Source organism: Panthera onca, chromosome C1 (genome assembly GCF_046562875.1).
Source record: "Panthera onca isolate mPanOnc1 chromosome C1, mPanOnc1 haplotype 2, whole genome shotgun sequence".
Classification (NCBI taxonomy): Eukaryota; Metazoa; Chordata; class Mammalia; order Carnivora; family Felidae; genus Panthera; species Panthera onca.
This window is the reverse complement of record NC_138346.1, coordinates 7335483-7359711: the sequence shown is the minus strand read 5'-3', so window position 1 is coordinate 7359711 and position 24229 is coordinate 7335483. Positions and strand designations below refer to the sequence as shown.

The following is a 24229-nucleotide window of genomic DNA, read 5'->3' as shown; positions in this document are numbered from 1 at the left end:
CTGGTTAGTACGTGGTAGGTGCCGCATACGATTTGCTAAGGAACGAATGGTATGTTTTGAAAAATATTCAGTTATTTTATATATTTAACCTAAAGGTTGTGTATTTCTTCCTTTGGGTTATAAAAGTTAAATATTGGAAACAAGGTGGATTCTTATTTATGTAGCAAGCTCAGCCTTGAAGGGTCCTCACTTATATTTACAAAAGGTTACTTTATTCTGAAGGAGAAAAGGGAGAACCAGAGGAAATCTAGAAATAATCTGATCCGATAATTTTATTTTACAGAAAACGAAGCCGAACCCGGGGGTTAAAATGACAGGCCCAAGATCACACAGCTGGCTAACGGCAGATTTTTGAAGTATTTGCTAGTAAGTATGCTATGCTGTGTGGGACAAAGGAACTGTACATTTCTATTCACTTATGCTATAAGTGTTTTTTAGGGTCACGTGTATGTCACCAGGCTCTCAAATGTTAAGACACATTTGTATTTTTAAATCTAGTAGGAAAATGACTTGGGTTTTTGTTTTTTTTTTTTTGTTTTTTTTTTTTTGGTAGTAAGAGGCTAATCCTTACATAAATGTTGGAAATATCTAGAAACAAGTGCTTGGGGCGCCTGGGTGGCTCAGTCGGTTGAGCGTCCGACTTCGGCTCAGGTCATGATCTCACGGTTTGTGGGTTCGAGCCCCGCATCGGGCTCTGTGCTGACTGCTTGCTCAGAGCCTGGAGCCTGCTTCAGATTCTGTCTCCTTCTCTCTCTGCCCCTCCCCCGCTCACGCTTTGTCTCACTCTGTTTCTCAAAAATAAATAAAATGTAAAAAAAAAAAAAAAAAAAAAAAATTAGAAACAAGTGCTTGATAGTGTTTAATGACCTGTATCTTCTAACACCATGAATGAACTGTAGTTTATTTTTGTCACTCTCAAAAGGCTTTTTAGTTGCTTTGAAAATCAACACATTGAAACCACTTAGGTAGCCCCGAGAGTCCATCCACAAGGGGCCACTGCCTCGAGGTTAAATGGCCCCCCAAAATTCAGGGAGAAAGTTAGGGAAAGGACAAGACGTACCTCTCTCCTGCAGTGCAACCCTCTGTAGTAAAGAGTTAATCTTACACAAAGAGAGGTTTAGCCTTTGTCTTGGGCTCCAGGCAGGTGATCTCTGAGCCACCAGAATGTGGGAATGTGACGTCTGATAGGAGTGTCTCTGCTTGCCTGGAGACCTGGGAGCAGATAAGGTGGGGGCCTTGGACTGTGTGATAATAGCTCAATCTCCAGGGAGGCTGAGGACTGTGTGGCCAGCCTGTTCCAGGTGATGGAGCCCCTTTAAACACTCTGGACACTAAGGCTCGGGTAAGCCTTCCCGACTGTCACACATTGCTGCCAGGGAGTGGTAGCACTGTCCATAGCTCCGTAGACGCTTGAAATTCCAAGTAGAACTTTTCTGGACCCTGTCCATGCATCTCTGCCCTTGGCTGATTCAAATCTGTAGCCTTGCACTGAATAAGCCATCACTGTGAGTGTAACAGCTCTCCGCGAGTCCTGAGTCCTTCTACTGAATTTTTGGACCTGAGGGGGGGTCTTGGGGACTCTCAGCTTCTGCAGTTGGTGTCATAAGTGAGGGCGGACTTGTAAGTTGTCCCCACACATCACAAGCCTCTAATTTGATTTAGAGTATGGTGGCCGTGTTCCCTTCACAGGCTTCCTCTCCATGATGCCTTATTCTCCCCCTCAGTGTGCCCTAAGCACAGTGGCCGGGGTAGTTTTCCCCGGACATATCCGATCCCACACATCCGTTACCTACAGTGACTCCCCAGTACCTTGTTGCTCATTCGTGGCCAGTGAAGTTAATGTAGAGTCCAGGCTGGGGCTGCCCAGATGAAAGCTGGGTCACCCCTGAGAGCTCCCGACCCTGCCTTTTGCTCTGTTAGTCCTGCTCTGTTATTACCCACTTGTGTGGTATCTCTTCCCAGTGAACCTGAGATTTGGGGGGAAGCTATGAAGGTGTCATTTATCTTTGCATCCCAGCATCCAGCACATCCAGGAGGCATCAGGAAATAGTTGGTGAATAGGCAAATACGGGGGAAGTCGGTAGGTGCTACACTGATGTGTTCTTTTCAGTCTTTCTCCTACAGTTACTGAATGCAGCATTGGCGTTCCCTTGCTGGGACATCTTGGCCTTCTTTGGTCAATGAAGATGTCTTTAACTGATCTCTTTGGGAACTAGCAGGCTTCTGGGGTAGCTGCCTCAAGTTTGGGGCAGGTAGCTGTGACCTGTTTTGGGGAGTCAAAAAAAAAAAAAAAAAACAAACCCAACCCAAACCTCGTTTTAAACCGGATTCACTGTTTTGGTAAAGTGAGGAATATTTTGTGTTTGTTCATCTTCTTTTTTGGTATGGTTGCTATGGTGGACAGTTATTATCGTTTTGGTTAAATAGGGAAAAGCTCAGAGGGACAAAGAGATACATAGGAATCTCCGTCTGGCTCAAGGAGATATGCCCACATTGGATAGGTTTCAGTGATTGAGGTTGTTGGGCTTGCTTGCTGGAGATTGATACTGTTCTGCTGAATTACGTTTTCAGAATCCAAAATACGTGGCCAAGCTTCGCTCTGCTTCCAGCTGTGAGAGGCAGCCTGGGTGAGGTTGCGTGGCTAGTGAAACGCTGGAATTTCCAAATCATTTTGGTGGTTTATGTGTCCTTATGGTGTCCTTAAAAGGCTGGGAAAATGGTGGCCTTATCTTCGATTATGAGGTGCAGACAGTTGTATGGCCTTGATAGAAATGTCTTTCTCAAAACTGGCTCCCCAAAATGACTCACGGACAAGAAGCTGTCATGCTGTGTGTTTATCTGAAACTGTGGAAAATGATAGAAGGCCTGGGCTATGGATTTCTTTGGAACATTCCCAACCGAGGAGCCTGGGACACATAGGGCCCAAGAATTTTGGCTGCGGGTGACATCATGGACTTTTGACCATTGGGAGCATCTTGAAATAAGGGCAATCTAAGGAAAAACACTGTCATTTGCAAGGTATTTTGAGGATGAAATTTAGAGTAAATAAGGAATTGCCTCAATACACATAATTTACATTTTAGGCTGTGGCCTTGGGGGTTTATACACTCTTGGTTGAAACTCAAACTATAAAGGAATTAATATCCCACTTCCTTTGCTTAAGTTTATTCATTTTAAATTACCTTATACACTGTATAGTTAGATCTAATTTAGTTTTACATATGGTGAGTCCTATATGTACTTTACAAAGAGAAATTATTATTATTATTATTATTATTATTATTATTATTATTATTATTGCTACTACTGTTGCTACTACTTAGGAAGCCAACATTTAGCACTAAAATACATTCACTATTAGAAAATTTATTGCCTTGGGGCGCCTGGGTGGCTCGGTCAGTTAAGTGTCCGACTTCAGCTCAGGTCATAATCTCACAGTCCGTGAGTTCGAGCCCCGTGTCGGGCTCTGTGCTGACAGCTCAGTCTGGAGCCTGCTTCCGATTCTGTGTCTCCCTCTCTCTCTGCCCCTCCCCTGTTCATGCTCTGTCTCTCTCTGTCTCAAAAATAAACGTTAAAAAAAAAATTTATTGCCTTAACCATTAGCCAAATGTAGCAAAATTGTATAGGTGTGAAATGAGAAAGGAAACGATGTCCATTCATAAGCAAAGCAGACCTGAAGGAATGGCATATAGTTAACAAAATTAATAACTAGCAATTGTTCAGACATTGTTCCTTGAAAATCGCAAATAACTAGATTTTAAAGAAGTCCTTTTCGTAACAAGAAGTGTGTGGTGGGGTCACTTTTCATTTTCTACTGAAACAAATTCACCTCACCCTTAACATCCAGGAGAAACAATGTTTCTTGTGGAGTCACCAGGAGTAAGCAGAAGGATTTAGAATCTCATAGAAAGGCCAATAGGTGTTTGGTGGAGACTGATCACTTTACGAAAGGTGTTAGAGACAAGAACGAGATGTGCCATCAGACAATGTGCCCCATTCCCGGTTTTAACTGCCCATCATAATGTTGACAGAAACACCCTCCCCCCCCCCCCGAAATTCAAAGGTTTTACTACTTTTGATATTTCTATTTTGAGGACTCTAATAAGGGAACTGGCCACCACGGCATACATATCAGCACCAAACATTAGCTATCGTAAAGAGGAAGCACGATTTTTCAAAAGCAGATCAGAGACACAGCGGTGAAAGTGTTTTAAAATGAACAGCCAGTGTCAGCCAAGGCTTGGAAACTGTCATTTGCGTCTGGGGGTGAGAGTGTGAATTCAACCTTTCTAGAGGGCACCCTGGCAACCCATATCATAAACCTGCAAATGTGCCTACTCTTTGGCAAAGAGGTTCTATTTCTAGGAATATATCCTAATAAGCTGTAAGAATCTGTGTGAGAAAAACGGCTATAAGAATGTTTACCATAGTGTTATTTTTATTAGTGAAATGTTTGGAGCAAGCTAAATGTCCAGTAATAGGAGATCGGCTCTTTAAATTATGACACAGCTCTAAAATGGAATATCATTAAAAATGATGTAGAAAATATTTCATAATCTGGAAAGATGTCCGTAATACATTGAATGGGAAAGCAGGTTCTGGATGGTAGTATGATCTTATTTGTTTATAAATAGACTTCAATACATGAAACTTTAGGCATACATTTATATTCGAGAGAGGGCTGGAAGAATGATCAACGAGAACATTTCACAGTACTTGTAGTTGGTTGGATTCTGAGGGAATTTTCCTTTTTATTCATGTGCTTAAAATTTTTTTTTCTGCAATAAATGTGTCACTTATGTAACAAGGGGGAAAAAGTTACTTTCAAAAACAACATCAATATCTTAATGTGCATAAATTTAGAGCCTGAGTTTAAAGTGTTCATGTAACCATAGGGAATCCTGATGACCTTGAAAAAGGGGGCTGAGCCGCTTGGCATTCTCTAGATTTACTTGGGGGCAGGGAAACACCTCAATTCATTACATAAATCTTGTAAAAAGCTTGTCAGTTTCCAAGGAATCGTGAATTCAGATCTTACAGTAGATTACATCCCGGCATCTCTAAAACTAAAGCCCTTACCTGATAGTGTAAGTTGCCTGGTTATAAAAATAGTCCCTTTCCCAGAAATTCCCCTTTTCCTTCTATAATTCCACAAGTATGACTTCTAACCAGGATGCTTTTTCGGCCTTTTTAATTGAAGTCGTGATGTCATAAAGGAGTCATCAGAGAAATCACTGCCTCCTGTCAAGGGCAGGTCTTTCTAATGCCACAGCCCTCCCCTGCCTGGCTGCGGGGCTACATCCCACTTGTGCTGCTTCAGATGCCTCCTCCTCCGGGAAGCCCGCCCTCCATCCCATCCCATTGCTGGCTGTTTTCACTCACTCTCAGGATCTCCTGTAGCACTTCACTAAGGCTTCTCTTAAAGCTTGATTACTTTCTTGGAGGATTAATTCTCTGTCCTGCGGGACGGTGCAAGGAGACGGGACTCAGCCTGATTGATGTCGCCTCCTTTACTGTGCGGGCAGAGACCTTGTAAATGCTGGAGGCTCTGCACATGTTCGCTGAATGGAGCCAGAGTTGGGGGAGGCTGGAGAGCACACAGACACGCTATTGGTGTCATCCCAGTGCTTGATGGGTAAGTTATAGTCTTAGAAACACCTCATGGACCCTTGTCCTTTACCCACTAAATGCAAACCTTTCCTTGCTGCTCCCTAGAAAGTTCAGTGCACCTTTAGCTGGAGGACCATTATTACCTGGGGCAGGTGTGTGTGTGTGTGTGTGTGTGTGTGTGTGTGTGTAGGACGGTGGGGATCAGTTTACCAGCAAAGAAGTGACATTTCACTTTTGCTTCTTTACCTATTTATTGTTTACCCCTCCGCCAAGCAGACCAGTTGATGCTGCTTTTCCTAATGTTAAACCCTGTCTCATTTTTTCCGGGCAGTGAAGATTGCATGCTAAATTATTGCTCTTTCTAAAATGCTGTTCGGCCTGGAGTAGCTTTTATTTGTCAGAGTCAGCGGGATCTCTCGGCCTGTTGCTCTGTTAGGCTCCGGATAAAAAGACAGTCCTTAATAGGTCTCTCTTTTCTTCTTAACCGTGAGGATCTTTTGTAGGGGTCTCAGAGGAGGGTCTTAAGCTCCCCAGAAATACATTCTTCTGTTTGAAATTAGCATTTGTTCTTAAAAAAGAAAGAGACTCTAACCTGTCATCAGTTGAGTGTTTTTGCTTAGAAGTGATGGATTCTTACCAGGAGAGAGGAGAGCTTCCTTGACACAGTGAGTCAGAGAAGTGACAGCACGGAACGGAAAAATTCCTTCCCCTTGAAAACACCTTAGACCACACAACGTCCCTTCCTCAACCCCAGGCCCTCATTTTCAGCACTTTACCTGCTGTGACTCTGCATCGATTATGCACCTGTCTTGAAGGTGAAGGGCTCTAAGCTTTCTGGATTGAAATCCACTTTATTATCAAACTGAACATCTTCAGGGAAAACATGCACTCATATATGTTGCTGATGGGAGAGCAAAACCGTGCAGCCTCACATGGAAGGGAATTTGCCTGTAACTGGCAAAAGCACATACGTGCAGCGGACTGACTGTTCGTCTCCCCCCAGTTCATATGCTGAAATCCTAACCCTAAGGTGTTGGCATTTGGAGGTGGGGCCTTTGGGAGCTGATCAGGTCCTGACGGCGGAGTCCTCATGAATGAGATTGGTGTCTTTATAAAAGACACCACAGGGGCGCCTGGGTGGCGCAGTCGGTTGAGCGTCCGACTTCAGCCAGGTCACGATCTCGCGGTCCGTGAGTTCGAGCCCCGCGTCAGGCTCTGGGCTGATGGCTCGGAGCCTGGAGCCTGTTTCCGATTCTGTGTCTCCCTCTCTCTCTGCCCCTCCCCCGTTCATGCTCTGTCTCTCTCTGTCCCAAAAATAAATACAAAACGTTGAAAAAAAAAAAAATTATAAAAGACACCACAGAGAGATCCCTTGCCTTGGTTTTGGATTTCCCAGCTTCCAGAACTGTGAAATGAAATGTTCTACGTAATGGTATTCTGTTATAGCAGCCCAGGCTGCATGGAGACAATGTGCATTTGCCCTGTGCTCCAGCAATTTCTAAGAATTTACCCTGAAATATGAAACAAGATACGCGCAAAGTCATTCACTGTGGCATTATTTTTTATAGCAACATGTTGGAAACAACCTACATATCCAGGATCCTGGGTAAATACATTATGAGGTAGTCACACAATGGAGTACTATGCAGCTGTAGAAATTAGCTCAGGAAGGCATTTCTGAATGGACATGCGTGATTTCCAGCATTGTGTGAAAGAAGCAAGGTGTGAAAAAGCATATGTAGTATGTGAACTAAAGAAAGGGGGAAGTCACCCAGGTACACATGCACATTTTTTTTTTTAAATCTCACGGAAGAATCACAGGAAGGAAAACAGAGAAACTAGTAAATTGGTTACTTCCAGAGGTGGGGTCGAGGGTAAGACTTCTGAGCACACCTTTTCCCATAGTTTTGACTTGTAAACCATGGAGATGGTTTACCTATTCAATAAATAAGAATTCAATAATAAAAAACTGAACATGTGCAGAAAAAACAAAGTCTAGCATTGAAAAAAGACTGAAATAAATGAATCCAAGTAATTATCAAATTGATAACAGAAAAAAATTAATTTAAGGAATTTCTGAATATCATATGTTATACCATTACTGAGATCTATTCTGGGACTAAAAAAGCAAAGAAATCTTAAACTTTACTTAGGAGGTGGTGTGGGCTGAGCTGTGTCCCCTGAAAAGAGGTGCTGGGATCTTAGCCCCCGATACCCATGAAGGTGATGGGACTTGGAAATAGGGTCTTTGCAGATGTAACGGAGTTCAGAAGATGTCATACTAGATATCCAATAATGGGTATCTTTGTAAGAAAAGAGAATTTGGACACAGAAATGCACAGACAGGAGATTGCCCTGTGAATATGTTGGCAGAGGTTGAAATGATGCATCTATTTAAAAAAATTTTCTAAATGTTTATTTTTGAAAGAGAGAGAGAGACAGAGAGAGACAGAGAGTCAGCAGGGGAGGGACAGAGAGAGAGGGAGACACAGATTCTGAAGCAGGCTCCAGGCTCTGAGCTGTCAGCACAGAGCCCAATGCAGGGCTCGAACTCTCAAATTGTGAGATCATGACCTGAGCTGAAGTCAGATGCTTAACCTTCTGAGCCACCCAGGAGCCTCCCCCTTTTTAAAAAAAAAAAAAAAAATTTTTTTTAAATGTAGAATGATGCATCTACTAAGCTAAGGAAAGTCAAGGGTTGCCTGCAACCCACAAACACTAGGAAAGAGACTTACTGACTCTCCCCTTCAGCCCTCAGAGGGATCATGGCCTTGCCATTGCTTCGATTTTGGACTTCTCGTCTCCAGAACTGAGAGAGAACAAATGTCTGTTGTTTTTTCAACGTTTTTTTTTTTTTTTATTTTTTTTTATTTTTGGGACAGAGAGAGACAGAGCATGAACGGGGGAGGGGCAGAGAGAGAGGGAGACACAGAATCGGAAACAGGCTCCAGGCTCCGAGCCATCAGCCCAGAGCCTGATGCGGGGCTCGAACTCACGGACCGCGAGATCGTGACCTGGCTGAAGTCGGACGCTTAACCGACTGCGCCACCCAGGGGCCCCTGTCTGTTGTTTTTAAGCCGCTCTGTCTGTGGTACTTTCTTACCGCAGCCCTAGGAAACGAATATGGTGGGCTTGTTGCAGGTGATGGCACAGAGTAATTGTGAAATTCTGTAATTGTAGACTAAGGAAATATCCTACAGTATACTGATGTTGAGAACCAGCGTCCTGACTTGTAGAAAAGGGAGATGCAAACATGAATCGAGAGTAAGGAGGAGCGCTGTGTGTTGAATGGGAACTGGAGGGATCCATATGTGCGTGCAGGTGTGCATGCACGTTTCCTAGCCGTGTGCACTGAAAAGCATTGCTAGCAACAGACAGCCCCCAGATATTGGTTTCTAAATACTATTTTCACTAACAGGAGCTAGGACTCTGGAGAAATGGCTGGCTGCAGGCTTAGAATATAGAAAGTATAAGAAAGGGGGGCACCCGGGTGACTCGGTTAAGCGTCTGACTCCCGATCTCGGCTCAGGTCACGATCTCGTGGTTTGTGGGTTTGAGCCCCACGTCAGGCTCTGTGCCAACAGCCCAGAGTCTGCTTCGGATCCTCGGTCCCCCTCTGTCTGTCTCTCCCCTGCTCGTTGTCACTCTGTCTCTCTGAAGTAAATAAATAAAAACTTTTAAAAACATTAAAGAAAATAGACAACTAAAAAAAAAAAAAGACAGACTGAAAACAAACCCACTGTGAATCCATACTGATACTCAAAAACAAAGCAAATCAAAAAACAAAGGAGTTTTCTTGATAGAAAAATATCAACTAGTATAAATAGAAGGAACACTAGAACATTCCCATTTTGCAATTCTCAATGTAATGGTTAACTCAGGAGGGATTATTAATGGATGTTAAAAGCCACTGAGTTAAAGGTTAATAGGAAGAAGATATTTATGTGGTTTCAAACTGTCTCTGCGGATAACTTAGTAGTTATGAAAGGAAAAAATTGTGCCTTTACTTCTGAACAATCTGGCAGCTTCCAGTTAACTAAATGATCAAATTTAGCACCAGGAATAGTAGGCCAGCTGACTTTAGTGCTTCCTGATAAGACGCAATTTGAAGAACACATCACCTGGATGCATTCTTGCTAAAAATGGGTAAACTGAATCTAATTAAGCATCTAGGCCTAACTTCCCATTTAAAGAAAAGACGGGCAGTAAAGGAACAAGTCAAAACACTGCACGAGGAGGCAGTCAGACAAATCCGTAGTGGGGGCCATACCACAGTCAACAACCCTGCATTCTCAAAAGGTCAGTCACGGTAAACCAAATGGGGAGATGTTTTAGGTTACAGCCGTCTAAAGAGAGCAAGCTGCCAAATGCAGTCCTTGAAACTTGGTGACATTCTTGATTCACAAATCCCAGCTTGAAAGGCATTTGGGGGACAATCAGGAGAAATTTGAATATAGATTGGATATTAGATAGACTATGGAGAGACTGTGGATTTTCTTATGTGTGATAATGACATTCTGAATCTGTACAAGAACAGCCTTATTCTTAGAAGTTGTACTCTAGAGGGGCAGCTGGGCGGCTCAGTCCATTAAGGATCCGACTTCAGCTCAGGTCATGCATGATCTCACGGCCTGTGAGTTCAAGCCCCACGTCAGGATCTCTGCCGTCAGCACAGAGCCCTTTGCCTTCCTCTCTGTCTGCCCCTCCCCTGCTTGTGTGGCTCTCTCTCTCTCTCTCAAAAATAAACATTAAAAAAAAAAAAAAGAAGTCGTACTTTGGATATTCAAGTGTGAAGTGTTAACGATGCCTGCAATTTACATTCATATGTTTTAGTGGAAACAGAAAGAGAGAAAGTACAGATATGCAGGGAGCTAGTTTTTTGAATCTAGGCTGAGGGTGTATAGGAGGTCATTGTATTATTCTCTCATTTATTCTGTATGTTTAATTTTTTTCTTTATAAAAGTTGGGAGAAAGGAAAGAATGTTAAGAGAAATAGCACATTTGTTTTAAAGAAACGTATTAATGATCAAGTTTAAATGTAGTCAGATGTAAGGTATGGAATATTGAGTTCAGGGTGGTATAAAGACCAAGGGAGTGAAATGGAATTTGCCAGTCACCTTGCCGGACTTGGGGGCTCTGGGGTGCCAAGGCCCATGGTATATAAATCCCGTGTACCTAGAGCAAAGCCTGGATCATAGTAAATGCCCAGTAAACACCCATCTGATGAAATGAAGTGTAAATAACTCAGTGATAAATGTCTTTGTCTGATGTCTGATGATTTTTTCAGGATAGACTTTTGGCCAAAGATTAAGAGCATTTTTCTGCTTTTCACATATATTATGAAATTACAAAAGGTTTTACTGCTTTATGCCCAACTAGTATCTCTCTCTGCATTCTTTCTAATAGTATTAGAATTAAAAAAAATTTTTTTTAATGTTTATTCATTTTTGAGAGAGAGAGAGTGAGAGAGAGACAGCATGAGAGGGGGGGGCGGGAAGAGAGAGAGGGAGACACAGAATCCGAAGGAGTCTCCAGGCTCTGAGCCGTCAGCACAGAGCCCAACATGGGGCTCAAACCCCTGAGCAGTGAGGGGCTCAAACCCCCGAGCAGTGAGATCATGACCTGAGCCAAAGTCAGACGCTTAAACCAACTGAGCCACCCAGGTGACCCAGTATTAGAATTTTAAACAATTCACCAATTTGATACATGAAAAATGATCTATTGTTCTATTTTACATTTCTTTCTTTACTAATAAAGTTCTGTTTGTTTGTTTGTTTTTGGTTTTCTTGATTGTTTTGCCTAGTTCTTTTGTGAATAATCTTTTCATGTCTTTGGCTTGTTTTTCTTTTTTTAAGTTTATTTATTTACTTATTTAGAGAGAGGGAGAATGATCGGCAGTGAGAGAGAGGGAGAGAGAGAGAGAATCCCAGGCAGGCTCTGCACTGTTGGGACAGAGCCTGACTCAGGGCTCAAACTCATGAACCGTGAGATCATTATCTGAGCTGAAGTCAAGGGTCCGAAGCTTAACTGACTGAGCCACCCAGGCACCCCAATACTTGGTTTAAATTTAGGATGTGCGTGTTTGCCTAACTGGTTAAAAAAAATTTTTTTTTATGTTTTTTATTTATTTTTGAGACAGAGAGAGAGCACAGGCAGGGAAGGGGCAGTGAGAGGGAGACTCAGAATCCAAAGCAGGCTCCAGGCTCTGAGCTGCCAGCACAGAACCCAACACAGGGCTCAAGCTCACAGGCCACGAGATCGTGATCTGAGCCGAAGTCAGACGCTGAACCAACTGAGCCACCCAGGTGCCCCTTGCCTAACTGATTTTAAACACAGTGTGCCATGTTGTTTATATGAGCTTTAAAAACAAAAACAAAAACAAAAACAAAAAACAGAACTGGCTCATTTTGTAGGAAAGATCAAGAATCAGAGGATGCTGAGTGGAGGGTGGTGGGGTGAGCCATGTAGCCACCCTCCTTGGCCCCTCCAGGAGTCCTGGTTCTTCTCTCCTCCTGGAATGTGGGCAGGGGTGCTGGGCCTAGAGATGAGGGTCTGGAGGGCAGAGGGGAACCTCACCATGTCTTTTGGGCCAGCACCTGCCTTTGGACAGGCAAGACAGTCGTGTCATGATTTTATAGAAGAAATCTGTAGGGGGTGAGGCTCAGGGGAGGATCTTCAGTCCTGACTAGTTGCTGAGACTTCTGGTCACCTGCAGGAGATCTCCTGGCCACTGCCTGTCCCCCTTCCTCTGTCTGAGACAGTTGGATCTGAACCTGTCACCATGAAAACCAGACTCGCCTTGTCTGCCGGGTCAGTCTTTTTCTCACTAACATATGATAGGTTTCACCACATGCTTTCGAAAAAAAAAAAATGCAAGGCAGAACAGCTGACAAATTTGTGTCAACTGCCAACTGTTTAGTAAGTTATTTATTCCACAAGTGACTGTTGAGGATCTACTGCCCACAAAGCCCTTGTAGACAGTCGGGCCTCAGCACCCACTGTGGCACCCAACGCGTGTGCGGCTGGCTGTTGCTGACTTGGATGATCGTTACGTGGAAACCCCAAAACATCACGCAAGAAAATACCGATAAGTTTACACCGACGCTTTCTGAAAAGACTCCTCTTTTGAGGACACATTATTTCATCTTTGTAGGTCTCTGAAGGATTTGTTTTATTGTCTTTCACATAATAAAGGCCTCGTAAATAATTTTTGGAAAACTTCTGGGTAGATTACATCCAAGTAAAACCTTGGTTTGTGAGCATAATCCATTCGGGAAACATGCTTGTAATCCAAAGCATTCGTATATCAAAGCGAATTTTAAGAACTATTGACTCAGTTGTGATCGTGTGATGTTTGACGTCACGTATTACTTGTGTTGCAAGACATCGCTTGTTTATCAAGTTAAAATTTATCGGAGATGTTTGCTCGTCTTGTGGGACGCTCACAGAACGAGTTACTCGCAATCCAGGGTTTTACTGTATTTAAAGCTGTGAACTTACAGTTTCTTTGTTTAAAAGCTATCTAAATGAATTATGGGAATGGAAGAATGTCTTTAAGAATCTGATAACCTTAAGGGGAAATTTCAGTAAGATGTGATTTTTAAAAATTAATTATGTTTATTTTTTAGAGAAAGTGAGAGTGAGCAGGGGAGGGGCGGAGAGAGGAAAAGAGAGGGACTCTTAAGCAGGCTCCCTGCTTAGCGTGGAGCCCAACTCAAGGCTGGATCTCAGGACTCTGAGATCATCACCTGAGCCGAAATCAAGAGTCAGATGCTTAACTGACTGAGCTACCCGGGTGCCCCAGTAAGATGGGATGTTTTTAATGTTCATTTTTCACATGGGGTATCTTAGGTCAGGTTCCCTGGAGGGAAAGACTGGTGCAGATGATTCATTAAGGAAGAGCTCCGGGGGAAAGTGCAGGGGAGAGGGGAAGCAAACCAGGGAGAGGAGAGTGCCAAGCAAGGAAGTGGTTTCAGGCAGAGCCCTGGTCCCAGCTGCCCCACAGGGGCTCCAGAGCATAACTGCCCCTTGGGGTTTGTCCCCATTGTGACAAGGAAGATGGAGTTTTATACTTTGGCAACAGTCATTGCTAAGGGCTGTATGGCATGTGTGTGTGTTGGGGGACAGGGCAACCCTCAGGCATGGGGAACAGGAGAGAGTCAGGTGGACTTAGAAGGACTTGATGCTGAGCATTTCTGCCAGCATCTGATGTGTTTACATCGAACTCACCTTCTATCCCAGGTTTTAGAATGTTCCCGATAAAGGGGTTATCTACTGCTGGGTAACAAGCGGCCCCAGGACTTTGCAGCTTACAGCAACGTTTATTCTCTCATGTAGCTTCTGAGGGCCAGGAAGCCTGTGGCTCTGCTCAGGGTCTCTCACGAGGCTGCAGTCCAGCTGCTGGCCAGGCCTGGAGGCTCCCCTCTCAAGCTCATCCATGTGCTGTTGGCCGGAAGCCTCAGTTTCTCGCCACATGGACTTTTCCTTGGGCTGCCTGCTACATGTCCTCACGACATGGAATCTGGCCTCCCCAGAGTGAGTGAGCCCTGAGAGGGAGAGACAGATGCCCACTGCCCTTTGTGACCTTGACTTGCATTCACAACCATTATGTCTGCCTGTCAGTTAAAAATGGCCATGACGTCCAGGCTGCACTCAGTGGGAGGGTGTGAGTACTGGGTGCTGGGGTCCTTGGGGGCCATCTTGGAGGTGGGTTCCCACACCCTCCTTCAGCTTTTTGCCAGTAAAGTTCTAGGACAACTAGCGTTGCTGCCCCCGTGTTGTGAGTTTGACGCTCGCCAAAGCAGCAACTCCAAAGTGGACCGAGACGCTGCGTCCTTTCTGCCTCTCCGGTGGGCCGGCAGTGCTGGGTTTTCCATAGGTCGTGCGTCATCATCCCAGGCACTTCCTGTGGCCCTTCAGGTGGAGCAGACTTTTTGTATAAAACGAACTGCTTGTGGGGCGCCTGGGTGGCGCAGTCGGTTAAGCGTCCGACTTCAGCCAGGTCACGATCTCGCGGTCTGTGAGTTCGAGCCCCGCGTCGGGCTCTGGGCTGATGGCTCGGAGCCTGGAGCCTGTTTCCGATTCTGTGTCTCCCTCTCTCTCTGCCCCTCCCCCGTTCATGCTCTGTCTCTCTCTGTCCCAAAAATAAATAAAAAAAAAAAACGTTGAAAAAAAAAAAAAATAAAACGAACCGCTTGTGATTCGCTCTTCTCCCTTGACCCCCCCCCCCCCCCCCCCCCCCCCCCCCCCCGTCCAGCCGTCTCATTTCTTTTGCTCACACACAGGTTCTTAGCTCTCTGTCCCCCAAGGGTGACAGCCTTCTCTTGGCAGACATGTGACTTTGCAACCTGGGGAAGATCTGACTCCTGGCATAATAATTAAACTTGGCCCAAGTGGAGCTTGCGATTATTATTCTACTGCACAGAGTCAAGATCTTAATTTGGAGGTTTTAGAGGTGCATGACTGGCAGTGTCGGAATTTAAGGGGCCGACAGCACCAATTACCCTTGTCAGAGAGAAGACAGGAAACGGGGGGGATCTGACACTCCCTCTCAGGGCGGGCCTACCAACGGGGTGCCCAGGGCCCCATCGCTCATTCGCTTGCTCCTTTCTCTCTCTGTAGCCTGCACCCCACTCCTTCCACTTCCCTGAGGGCAGTGGAAACCCCAGTGTATCATTTCTGGGCAGAACAAATTATCGCGGCCATGGGTTCTCATACTGTACAAAGGCTGCTATTGCCGAAGTCAGTGTAACAGGAAGTTTTGAGCGGCAGCTTTTTTATAGCCCCCCTTAAAGTAAGCCAGAGGCATGATATGGAAAAAAGTGTCCGTGGAGGTTTGGCTGCAGAGCTGAAGGGTGGAAGGAGAGCATAAACTCATCAAGTCCAAGCACCGATGCCTGTGGGGGAGGGCCTGGTGCAGCCCAGGGGTAAAGCCCGGATTATCAGAATGCCAGGTGTCTCTCCATCCCGAGTGAGGCCTTGCCCCGCACCCTCGAAGGGCTCTGTTGAGCCAGGACGGGGCTCGAGCCTCAGACAAGGACCTGGGATGTGCACGCGCTGTGCGGTGGTTAAGGCAGATCTTGAACAATAAAGCTGAGGAAAGCTACCGAACCCCGGAAACGTGAACGGGAAGTCCAAGGATGATACCTGGGAATCAGGCTAATGTAAGAATTGCGGAGGAAACTCAAGCTCTTCCCACCCCAACAAACATTTATTTACCAAGCACCTACTGTGTGGCAAGCGCTGTTTTGCGTGTTTTTCACGCATTTTTTTTTTCATGTATTTCTCACAACGCTGTGGGTAGGGTTAATCTTCTAAATTTCAGACATGTTTTTGGTCAATGGCGTTCACTCTGTTGTCTTGAACGCCTCTTTGTCCATCAGCAGGGGAGTTCTAGGACTTTTGGAAGATGATCTGTCAGAGCATCTAGTACCCTTTCAATGGAGATATTGATTACTCTCACAGTGATTACTATGTTCTTCTAATTATAGATTATAAGAAATAGTCTTATTTGCCAAATAACATTTTGGGAGTTTGCGTTTTTTTACTTGGGCATCTTTTTGCTGGAAAGTCTTAGAAACACAATTAATTGCTTTGATTAACCTATTTTTGTAAAGGGGTTGATGTATCTGCCTCTGGATATTGATTATTTCTTTATTAAAATTGTTTTTTAATGTTTTATTTCTGGGAGAGGGAGAGAATGAGAGGGGGAGGGGCAGAAAGAGAGGGAGACAGACTCCGGAGCAGGCTCCGGGCTCTGAACTGTCAGCACAGAGCCCAATGTGAGGCTCGAACTCGTGACCCACGAGATCATGGACGCTTAAGCAAAGTTGGATGCTTCACTGACTGGGTCACGCAGGTGCCCCCGGATATTGATAATTTAAATTTGAGACAGCTACTCCTACACAACCGATATGCTCAAAAAGAATGAATGAATAAATAAGTCCAGAGGATGGCTGACATATATCCTGTCATGAAAATTAGGAAGTGGGACAAAGTCCTCAGTATCCCTGTCCCCTGCTGGGGATGATCTGCCCAGAGCCATCATCTTCCCTAGAAGAGCAGCTCTGGGCTTGCTCCAGGACATATGCAGTCAAGGCCACAGTTTCCTCCATGGAGCATGACTAAGGGAATTGAGGCCTGGAAGCCTTTCCAAGCAAGAATGCATCAGAGCTACACAGCTAAGGCCCAACAGTGGGCCCCTGGACCATGGGTTTTAGGACACTGGAGTCTTCTGGGAAGCTTCCGTGGGAAGTGGTTGCCAAACATCCCCCTGAGTCACCAAATAAAGAGTTTTCTGATAGAAATTAGCACTCAGAAGAGTGAAGGTTGCTCAATAAATATTCATGAAATGAACATATAAATGAATGGATCTCTACACTCTGCATGTATGAAACATCTACCAAAATGAATGATTTTTGTTCTAGAGCAGCTAACTACAAAAATAATACGTCCTTCCTACTGATATATGGATAACAGAACAGATCATCTATGAAGGCAACTGTTCATTTGTGGTCAGGGCTGGGGTGTGCAGTAGCTCAGGCTGTGTACTGCTCAACTCCAGGCTACCTTTTACATAGCTGAAAATGTGAATGGTGCTCCCTAGAATTGGGTCCTCCCTAGAATAACATCCATGACTGAAAAGTGGGTACTTCATTTGTACTCTCTGACAGGGGAGGCACGACTCCAGGTCATTCATTCATTTGTTTATTCGGCTGTCTTAAGCCTGGGGTATGACAGTGAATAAAGATACCAGCCCAGCCCTGGAACTAGTCATCATCTAATCTAATAGACAAATAAGTCGTGGGGATCATAAATTAGGATATATGATGGGTGTATTACATGGTGCTATGAGAGCTCAGGAGAGGAATTTCTAATGCAGCCTGAAGCAGGGAGTTCGAGGGAGGGGCGGTAGGTTAGGGGAGGCTTTCTGGAAGAGGCTGAGGCCTGAAGTATGAACAGAATTCTGCAGGCAACATGGCGGGGCTGGGGGAGGGGTAGAGTGCAGCACGTACAAATGAGTGAGACGTAGTAACAGGTAACACCCATGTTGCGTAACAATCGTGGTTCTTGGTGCTCTGTAGATATTAACTTATTGTTTCCTTCATAACACATATAATGAGTGAAGCATTATTATTATCTTCAATTTAAAGACGAGTAAACTAAGGGAAAGAATGACTAAGTAACTTGCCTTGTTAATGATGGACAAAGAGTCGAGCCGGGGAGTCTAGATGTAGAGCCCTGTGGTCTTTTATTTTCCCTCAAGACATTTAAACGATCATCTTTTTTATATTTTGAAAGAATCTAGAAAATTTTAAGTACAGCTGATCCTTGAACATGAGTTTGAACCGTGTAGGTCCACGTCTATGTTCCTTTATTTTTAAATTTTTTTTAACGTTTATTTATTTTTGAGACAGAGAGAGACAGAGCATGAACGGGGGAGGGACAGAGAGAGAGGGAGACACAGAATCGGAAGCAGGCTCCGGGCTCTGACCCATCAGCCCAGAGCCCGACGCGGGGCTCGAACCCACGGACCGCGAGATCGTGACCTGAGCTGAAGTCGGACGCTTAACGGACTGAGCCACCCAGGCGCCCCTATGTGCATTTTTTTTATACAGGCTAATGATGTAAGTGTATTTTCTTTTATGATTTTTCTTAGTAACACTTTCTTTTCTCTAGTCCACTTTATTATAAGAATACAGGGTATAGTACACATACAAAATATGTTAATCAACTATTTATGTTCTCACTAGGGATTCAGACCAATAGTAGGCTACTAGTAGTTAATTTTGTGGGGGAGTCAGAAGTTAGACGTGAAGTTTTGACTGTGTGGAGGTCAGTGCCCCTGACCCCTATCCATGTCTTTCAAAGGCCAAGTGTATAATACAAATAACTTTTTTTTGAGTACTTTTCCTGAACCGATGGGGAGTCAGTTGCTGACCTAATGAGCCACGGTTATCAAACACTTTTTAGTGTGTGTTTCCCACAACCAAAGACAAGCTCCTATGTAACCAAGATACAAACAGCAACATCAGGAAGCCAGCTTTGCTACTTTATTGCCACTAATGTTCAGACTCCATTCAAATTTTGTCTATCGTCCCAATAATGTCCTTTATAGCAAAAAGACTCAATCCAGGGTTACTCATTGCATTCAGGTGTCTGGCCTCTTTGGGTTTTTTCAGTCTGGAAGTCTTTGTTCAATTCGTTTCACCTTGACACTTAACAAAGATTTCAGGCCAATTATTTTGTAGAACGTTTCTTGATTTGCACTTTCCTGATGTTTTTCTGTGATTAGATTCAGGTTTTGCAGTTTGGGCAGACTACCTTGTTGAGTTTGGCAGAGTTTTGAATTTTGCAAAAATGAAACCACACTGTCTGTTCTCCTGTGACCTGTCCCGGGTACAGGGGGGCAGTTTTCCACGTGCTTGCACACTTGGCCCGTCCTGGCTGTGTATTTCTGCGTTCATACTCAGCTCTTCTCCTTTATAGTAGGAGGGGACTGAGGTATGGGGAGAGGGAGGATCTATTTACCCAAAGCCACATGCTGGTATGAGGTCACCCAGGACTCAAATTCTGCTCTGAGCTTCTCTGATCTCTTGCCCGTATGGGGACCCTCTTGGGCCTCTGAAGGTCAGAGAAGTCAGGTCTTGAGGCCTAGGGAGACAGGCTTCCTAGGTCCCCTACCCAGGCTTCCACATCCTCCCCAGAGCCAGCCCGTAAGGTACAAACATTTTCAAATTAAGAATTCAAAAGAATTTGGGAAAAAAAACATAATCAGTAAGATACAAGACCATGACTAATAATAATAAAAAAAAAAAAACCAAACAGGATAATTAACATTATGCATGAAGGGTAGAAAGAACCAAGAAAATAATTTAAGAACCAAAATTAGGTTGCTGAAAAGTTAATGTTATAAACAGTCAAGCAAACAAAATAAAAGGGCATAGGAAAGATTATAGTTAAAAAGAAATTGGAAATAAGACAATAAGTTAAAGCCAACAAAACCCCAGAAGCTTAGGGAATGTAAATGGTAAGATACAAGTAAAATAAAAGGAAAAGAAGGGATTTGACATTAAAATTCATAAAATTCAGAAGCCTTGAATTTTAATAGTGGTAATCATTATAAGAGTAAAACACTAAAGGAAAACATTTAAAATGTGATTAAAATAGAGAGAAAATTAGAAGGAAGATAAAAGGGCAAAGTAAGGAAGTTTAAAAATGAAAAGAATGACAGCTAAGATGGACCAGAATCACCAAAATTAGGCAAAATTAACCCGTGGACAATTTAACAAGTGGGAAGGTGTAGTTTAAAACACTGAAGATGTGGGGCGCCTGGGTGGCGCAGTCGGTTAAGCGTCCGACTTCAGCCAGGTCACGATCTCACGGTCCGTGAGTTCGAGCCCCGCGTCAGGCTCTGGGCTGATGGCTCAGAGCCTGGAGCCTGTTTCCGATTCTGTGTCTCCCTCTCTCTCTGTCTCTCCCCCGTTCATGCTCTGTCTCTCTCTGTCCCACAAATAAATAAAAAAACGTTGAAAAAAAAAAAATTTAAAACACTGAAGATGTAATTATGAGTGGGTAAAATCCATGCTCCAAGCCTAGCCCAAAGGCCATTATTACTGTTATTTTAAAAGTTAAGGGGGTCAGCAAGGCCAAGAAACTGTCCACATGACCTCTTAAGATCTGAGCGGCTGGCTGGTTCCTGAACCTGTCACTTCTGGGTGGGGCGGGGAAAGAGGGCGGGGCCGGAGTGGGAGGACCACGCCCATCTCGAACCCCGCCCCCACCCAGGGCCACTTGTCCCCCAGCCCACGTCAAGGAGGCCTTGTGGGGAAGTAGGGACTATGCAACTTCAACTTCCCAGTGGGGAAAAAGTTTAGAACGGCTGAAAATAAGATATAGCTGTCAGAAGTATATGAAATTAGCTGCATAAACTGTGAAACATAAGTCACAGTTATATTTGTTCTGAGACGGTGTAAAAATAGAAACAATTTCAGAGATCGAAAATTCAAACCTCTTCCGTCACCGTGTCCAAGTGGCCTGAGATCCTCTGAATGCTTTCCTGTCTTTTGTTTATGGTCCACAGACTGACTGGGTGGGCAATCCGGGGGGGCCTCAGCCAGTGCCCCGGTGGGGGGAAGCCAGAGAGGAAATTAATTATGAAGCTCTATTTGCATTTTTAGTGTTGAGGGCGTTGGGCCTCCTCTCTTGCTGGGGGAGGTGGGAAAGTGCGTTATTTCCAAAAGGCAGCTGGGCAGGCAAATCCCTGTGCGCTAGAGATGTTGCATTTTTTGCTGAAGCTGCAGGGAGTATTTATCCATCCTGGCGATGTTGTTTGTGTTGTTGTTGTTTGTTTGTTTTAAGTTTATTTATTTTTGAGAGAGAGAGGGAGGGAGAGAGAGAACCAGCAGGGTAGGGGCAGAGACAAAGGAGGACAGAGGATCTGAAGCAGGCTCTGTGCTTTCGGTAGAGATCCAGATGCGGGGCTCAAACTCAGGCACCAGGAGATCATGACATGAGCCAAAGTCAGGCACTTCACTGACTGAGCCAATTGTAACCTGGCTTTGCAAGAACCTTAATCTGCCCGTTCTTGGGCCACTGCTGGACCAGTCTGCACAGGCATGTCTTCAGGTTCCCGGGTACAAACCTCTGCCCGGGGAAACTGTGTGCATTCATTCATTCATTCATTCATCCATCTTCATTAGTCGTTTGCAAATATTGAGTGCTTCTGGTCTGTCAGGTGTGTGCTAGTTACTTAGGAGGGAGCAAAACTTGCCATTTTCCTGCCTGCAAGGACTCTACAGTGAATGCCCCCCAGGCCACCATGGCCAGCGGTGAGAGCTGATGATTCTGCCCAACCTTCTGGAAGGGGGCACATGGGCAGGAGTGGGACAGGACTGGAGGATTGCTTTACCTTAGCTCCTGCCTATTTCTTTTTTTTTTTTTTTTTAAATCAGCTTTCAAAAAACTAACCCTAATAAAAATTAAACTTATTATTACGGGCAATTTCAAACATACACTAAAGTAGACAAAAACTCTAAGGAACTCTCTAAGGACTTACCGCCCACCTCCAACAGCAATGGATGATTGACTTATTTTCTTGCATCTCTACTCCTACCCACTCCTTCCTGGGATCATTCTGAAGCAAACCCCATTGAGAATATTTCCCTGATTGAGATGAACCTTTCCTTCCCAGACTGTTTGTCCGAAACAGGATTCACATGGGGTCTACGGAGCAGTTGGTTCATATCCCTTTCTTTTCTCCTTGCGCTTTGTTGAGAAATTGGGTCATTTGTCCTGTTTGGATTTTGCTGAATGCATCCGTACTATGTTGTTCCTGTTTCTCTCTTCCCTGTGTTTCTCATACATCAGTAGAGGCTTGACTACAGTCAGCCTGCATTTCTTCAGCTCCCGTATTGTCTCAAATGACTGACTAATGGCAAAGCTCGAAAGTAGTTTCCTTGAATAAAAGAGGCAGCTCCAAACCTGAAGTGATTCAGTATTTGTTTCAGTTATTCAGTAAATAGGCATTTACAGTTTGTAAAGACTCTCAGACTCTCCTAGGAACAACCCAAACTAGCACTGATGAACATCTGACAAGCTGCCCCCAGGGTTATGGTACATGGAACTTGTACATTTCCATGGAAACACGTACAGTTTCCAATATGGAAACTGTTCCTTGCCCTGTATCAGCATTCAAAGACTCACAGTGCCATGCATGAATCTTTGGTGGCAATGAAGGATTTGATGACAATGACCATTTGGGAAATGGATCCAGGAATAATGGTCACAGTATTTAATAGTCAGGAGGGTCTGGCTGAACCAGCTGGAGCAGAGTTGTTAACGCTTAGTGAGGCTGCCCCTATCTTCCCCCTGAGTGTCAGCCCTAGGGTGATTCTAATGTTTAATGCAGACTGACCATCCGTGGAATAATGAACTCCTGCAGTTCCCTCAGAGCACTGCCAGGAAAAGACAAGGGTATTTTTGGTTGGAAGATCAGTGGACAAATATTTTAAGCATCAGCCTGCTCAGTTCATGCAGAAAAAGTGTTCACATGAAATTGTATAATGTAGCTTAATTTGATGTAGAAATGTCAATTTATAAAAGTTCACGTTTGAGTTCTGTTCTATCTATCTGTCTGTCAATTTGGTAGTTTATGATATGACATGATTTCTGGGACTAGAACCCTGATTTGTGACATTGCAGCTATGGTAAAGACCCAATGTGCAATGCTTTGACTTGAGAGAACCCCTAAGGGACCAATCTGGCAGTGGACTAGAGAGAGGAGGCTCCCTGTGCCTCCTGACTTTGCCCCTGTGAGGTTAATAGGAACACCCTCCTTCTTACAGCCAAGTTTATCCTGGAAGCACTTTCATCTGGGGCCGCCTGGGAAGTGAGAGATCATGGTGTGTGGGGCCCGGGGTTCATGGTCTAATTGTCTCACCAGCTGTGCACAGGTGACCTAGTTACCAACTTTCGTTGAGTCTTAGTTTTCTTACCTGTGAAATGGGGATAACAATAAGAATTTATTTTTTAAAATTGTTTTAGTATTTATTTATTTTTGACAGAAAGAGAGACAGAGAGAGAGAGAGAGACAGACAGACAGACAGCACGAGCTGGGGAGGGGCAGAGAGAGGGGGAGACACAGAATGCGAAGCGGGCTCCAGGCTCTGAGCTGTCAGCACAGAGCCCAATACGGGGCTCCAACTCATGAACCCATGAGATCATGACCCGAGCCGGAGTCGGACGCTTATCTGGTTGAACCACCCAGGCGCCCCATGATAAGAGAATTTAAAGAGATGATGCACATAAAGGCACTCAACAAATGTTAGTTCCCTTCCTGTACCCCTCTTTATAGCACATTTGTCCACAGTAATTGTGCTTCCCTCTTGGTCAGCAGCCCTGTGACACTGCTGTCATTGGCCTATGAAAGAAGACTTGCGGGACACCCTTGGGTGTGTTGTGGACAATTCTAGAACCTCTGGGGGCAGGCACTGACTAAGAAGGTCACACACTCCAGAGCAGCACCATCCAAGCTTCTTGCAAACTGGAGGACTGGCTCCTGGGCCACTCTGGGTTTCAGAGGACCTCAGTCTTCTAATCTACTGCCTCCAGTCCCTACTGTTCCTACCTGCATTCTGCTGCTCCTTACCTTACTCATGTCCCCTTGGCATCCCCTTGTGCGGGAGACCCAGACTCTACTACACTGGGTATGTTTTGGGTGCCTGGCTATCCTTCACAGACATCTCCAAGATACTCCCAAACATGGTTCCCTATGATACCTGGGAATGGCCCCATTGATCCTACCTTCTATTCTTTTAACTGATTGGCCCAGCGATAAACATTTGGCCAACCAGATTCTTTTCTTTAGAAAGTCTTTCTCTCTGAGAGACACAAAAGGAAGTATCCACTCGCTGTGGAGAACCAAACTGAAAGGTCATACTGTCCATATCTGCCATTTTGGGTCATGCACCAGCTGATGGGCAGTGAGAAGAAGCTGGTCTGGGGGAGAGCAGGAGAATAGAGCAGTCCATAGAGAGAAGTAGAGAGGAATGGAGGCCGTGGCCTTCCGTGGCCTTCTAACCAGAAAGTGGCTCTGGTTCCTGATAGCTTTTCCATCTCT

The 24229-nt window shown here is 44.6% G+C and overlaps 2 protein-coding genes across 4 annotated transcripts in view; one reads left to right on the top strand and one right to left on the bottom strand.

Annotated features, from left to right (window-relative positions):
• The window catches only part of NGEF (neuronal guanine nucleotide exchange factor), a 109817-nt gene that overhangs the window by 39870 nt on the left and 45718 nt on the right, over positions 1-24229 (bottom strand). The gene's annotated exons all lie outside the window — the stretch shown is intronic.
• Positions 264-24229, top strand: part of NEU2 (neuraminidase 2) — an 88525-nt gene continuing 64559 nt past the window's right edge. For both annotated transcript variants that reach the window (XM_060624180.3, XM_060624179.3), the window contains exon 1: positions 264-366. The gene's annotated coding sequence lies outside the window, so the exon portion shown is untranslated. The remainder of the gene's footprint in view (positions 367-24229) is intronic.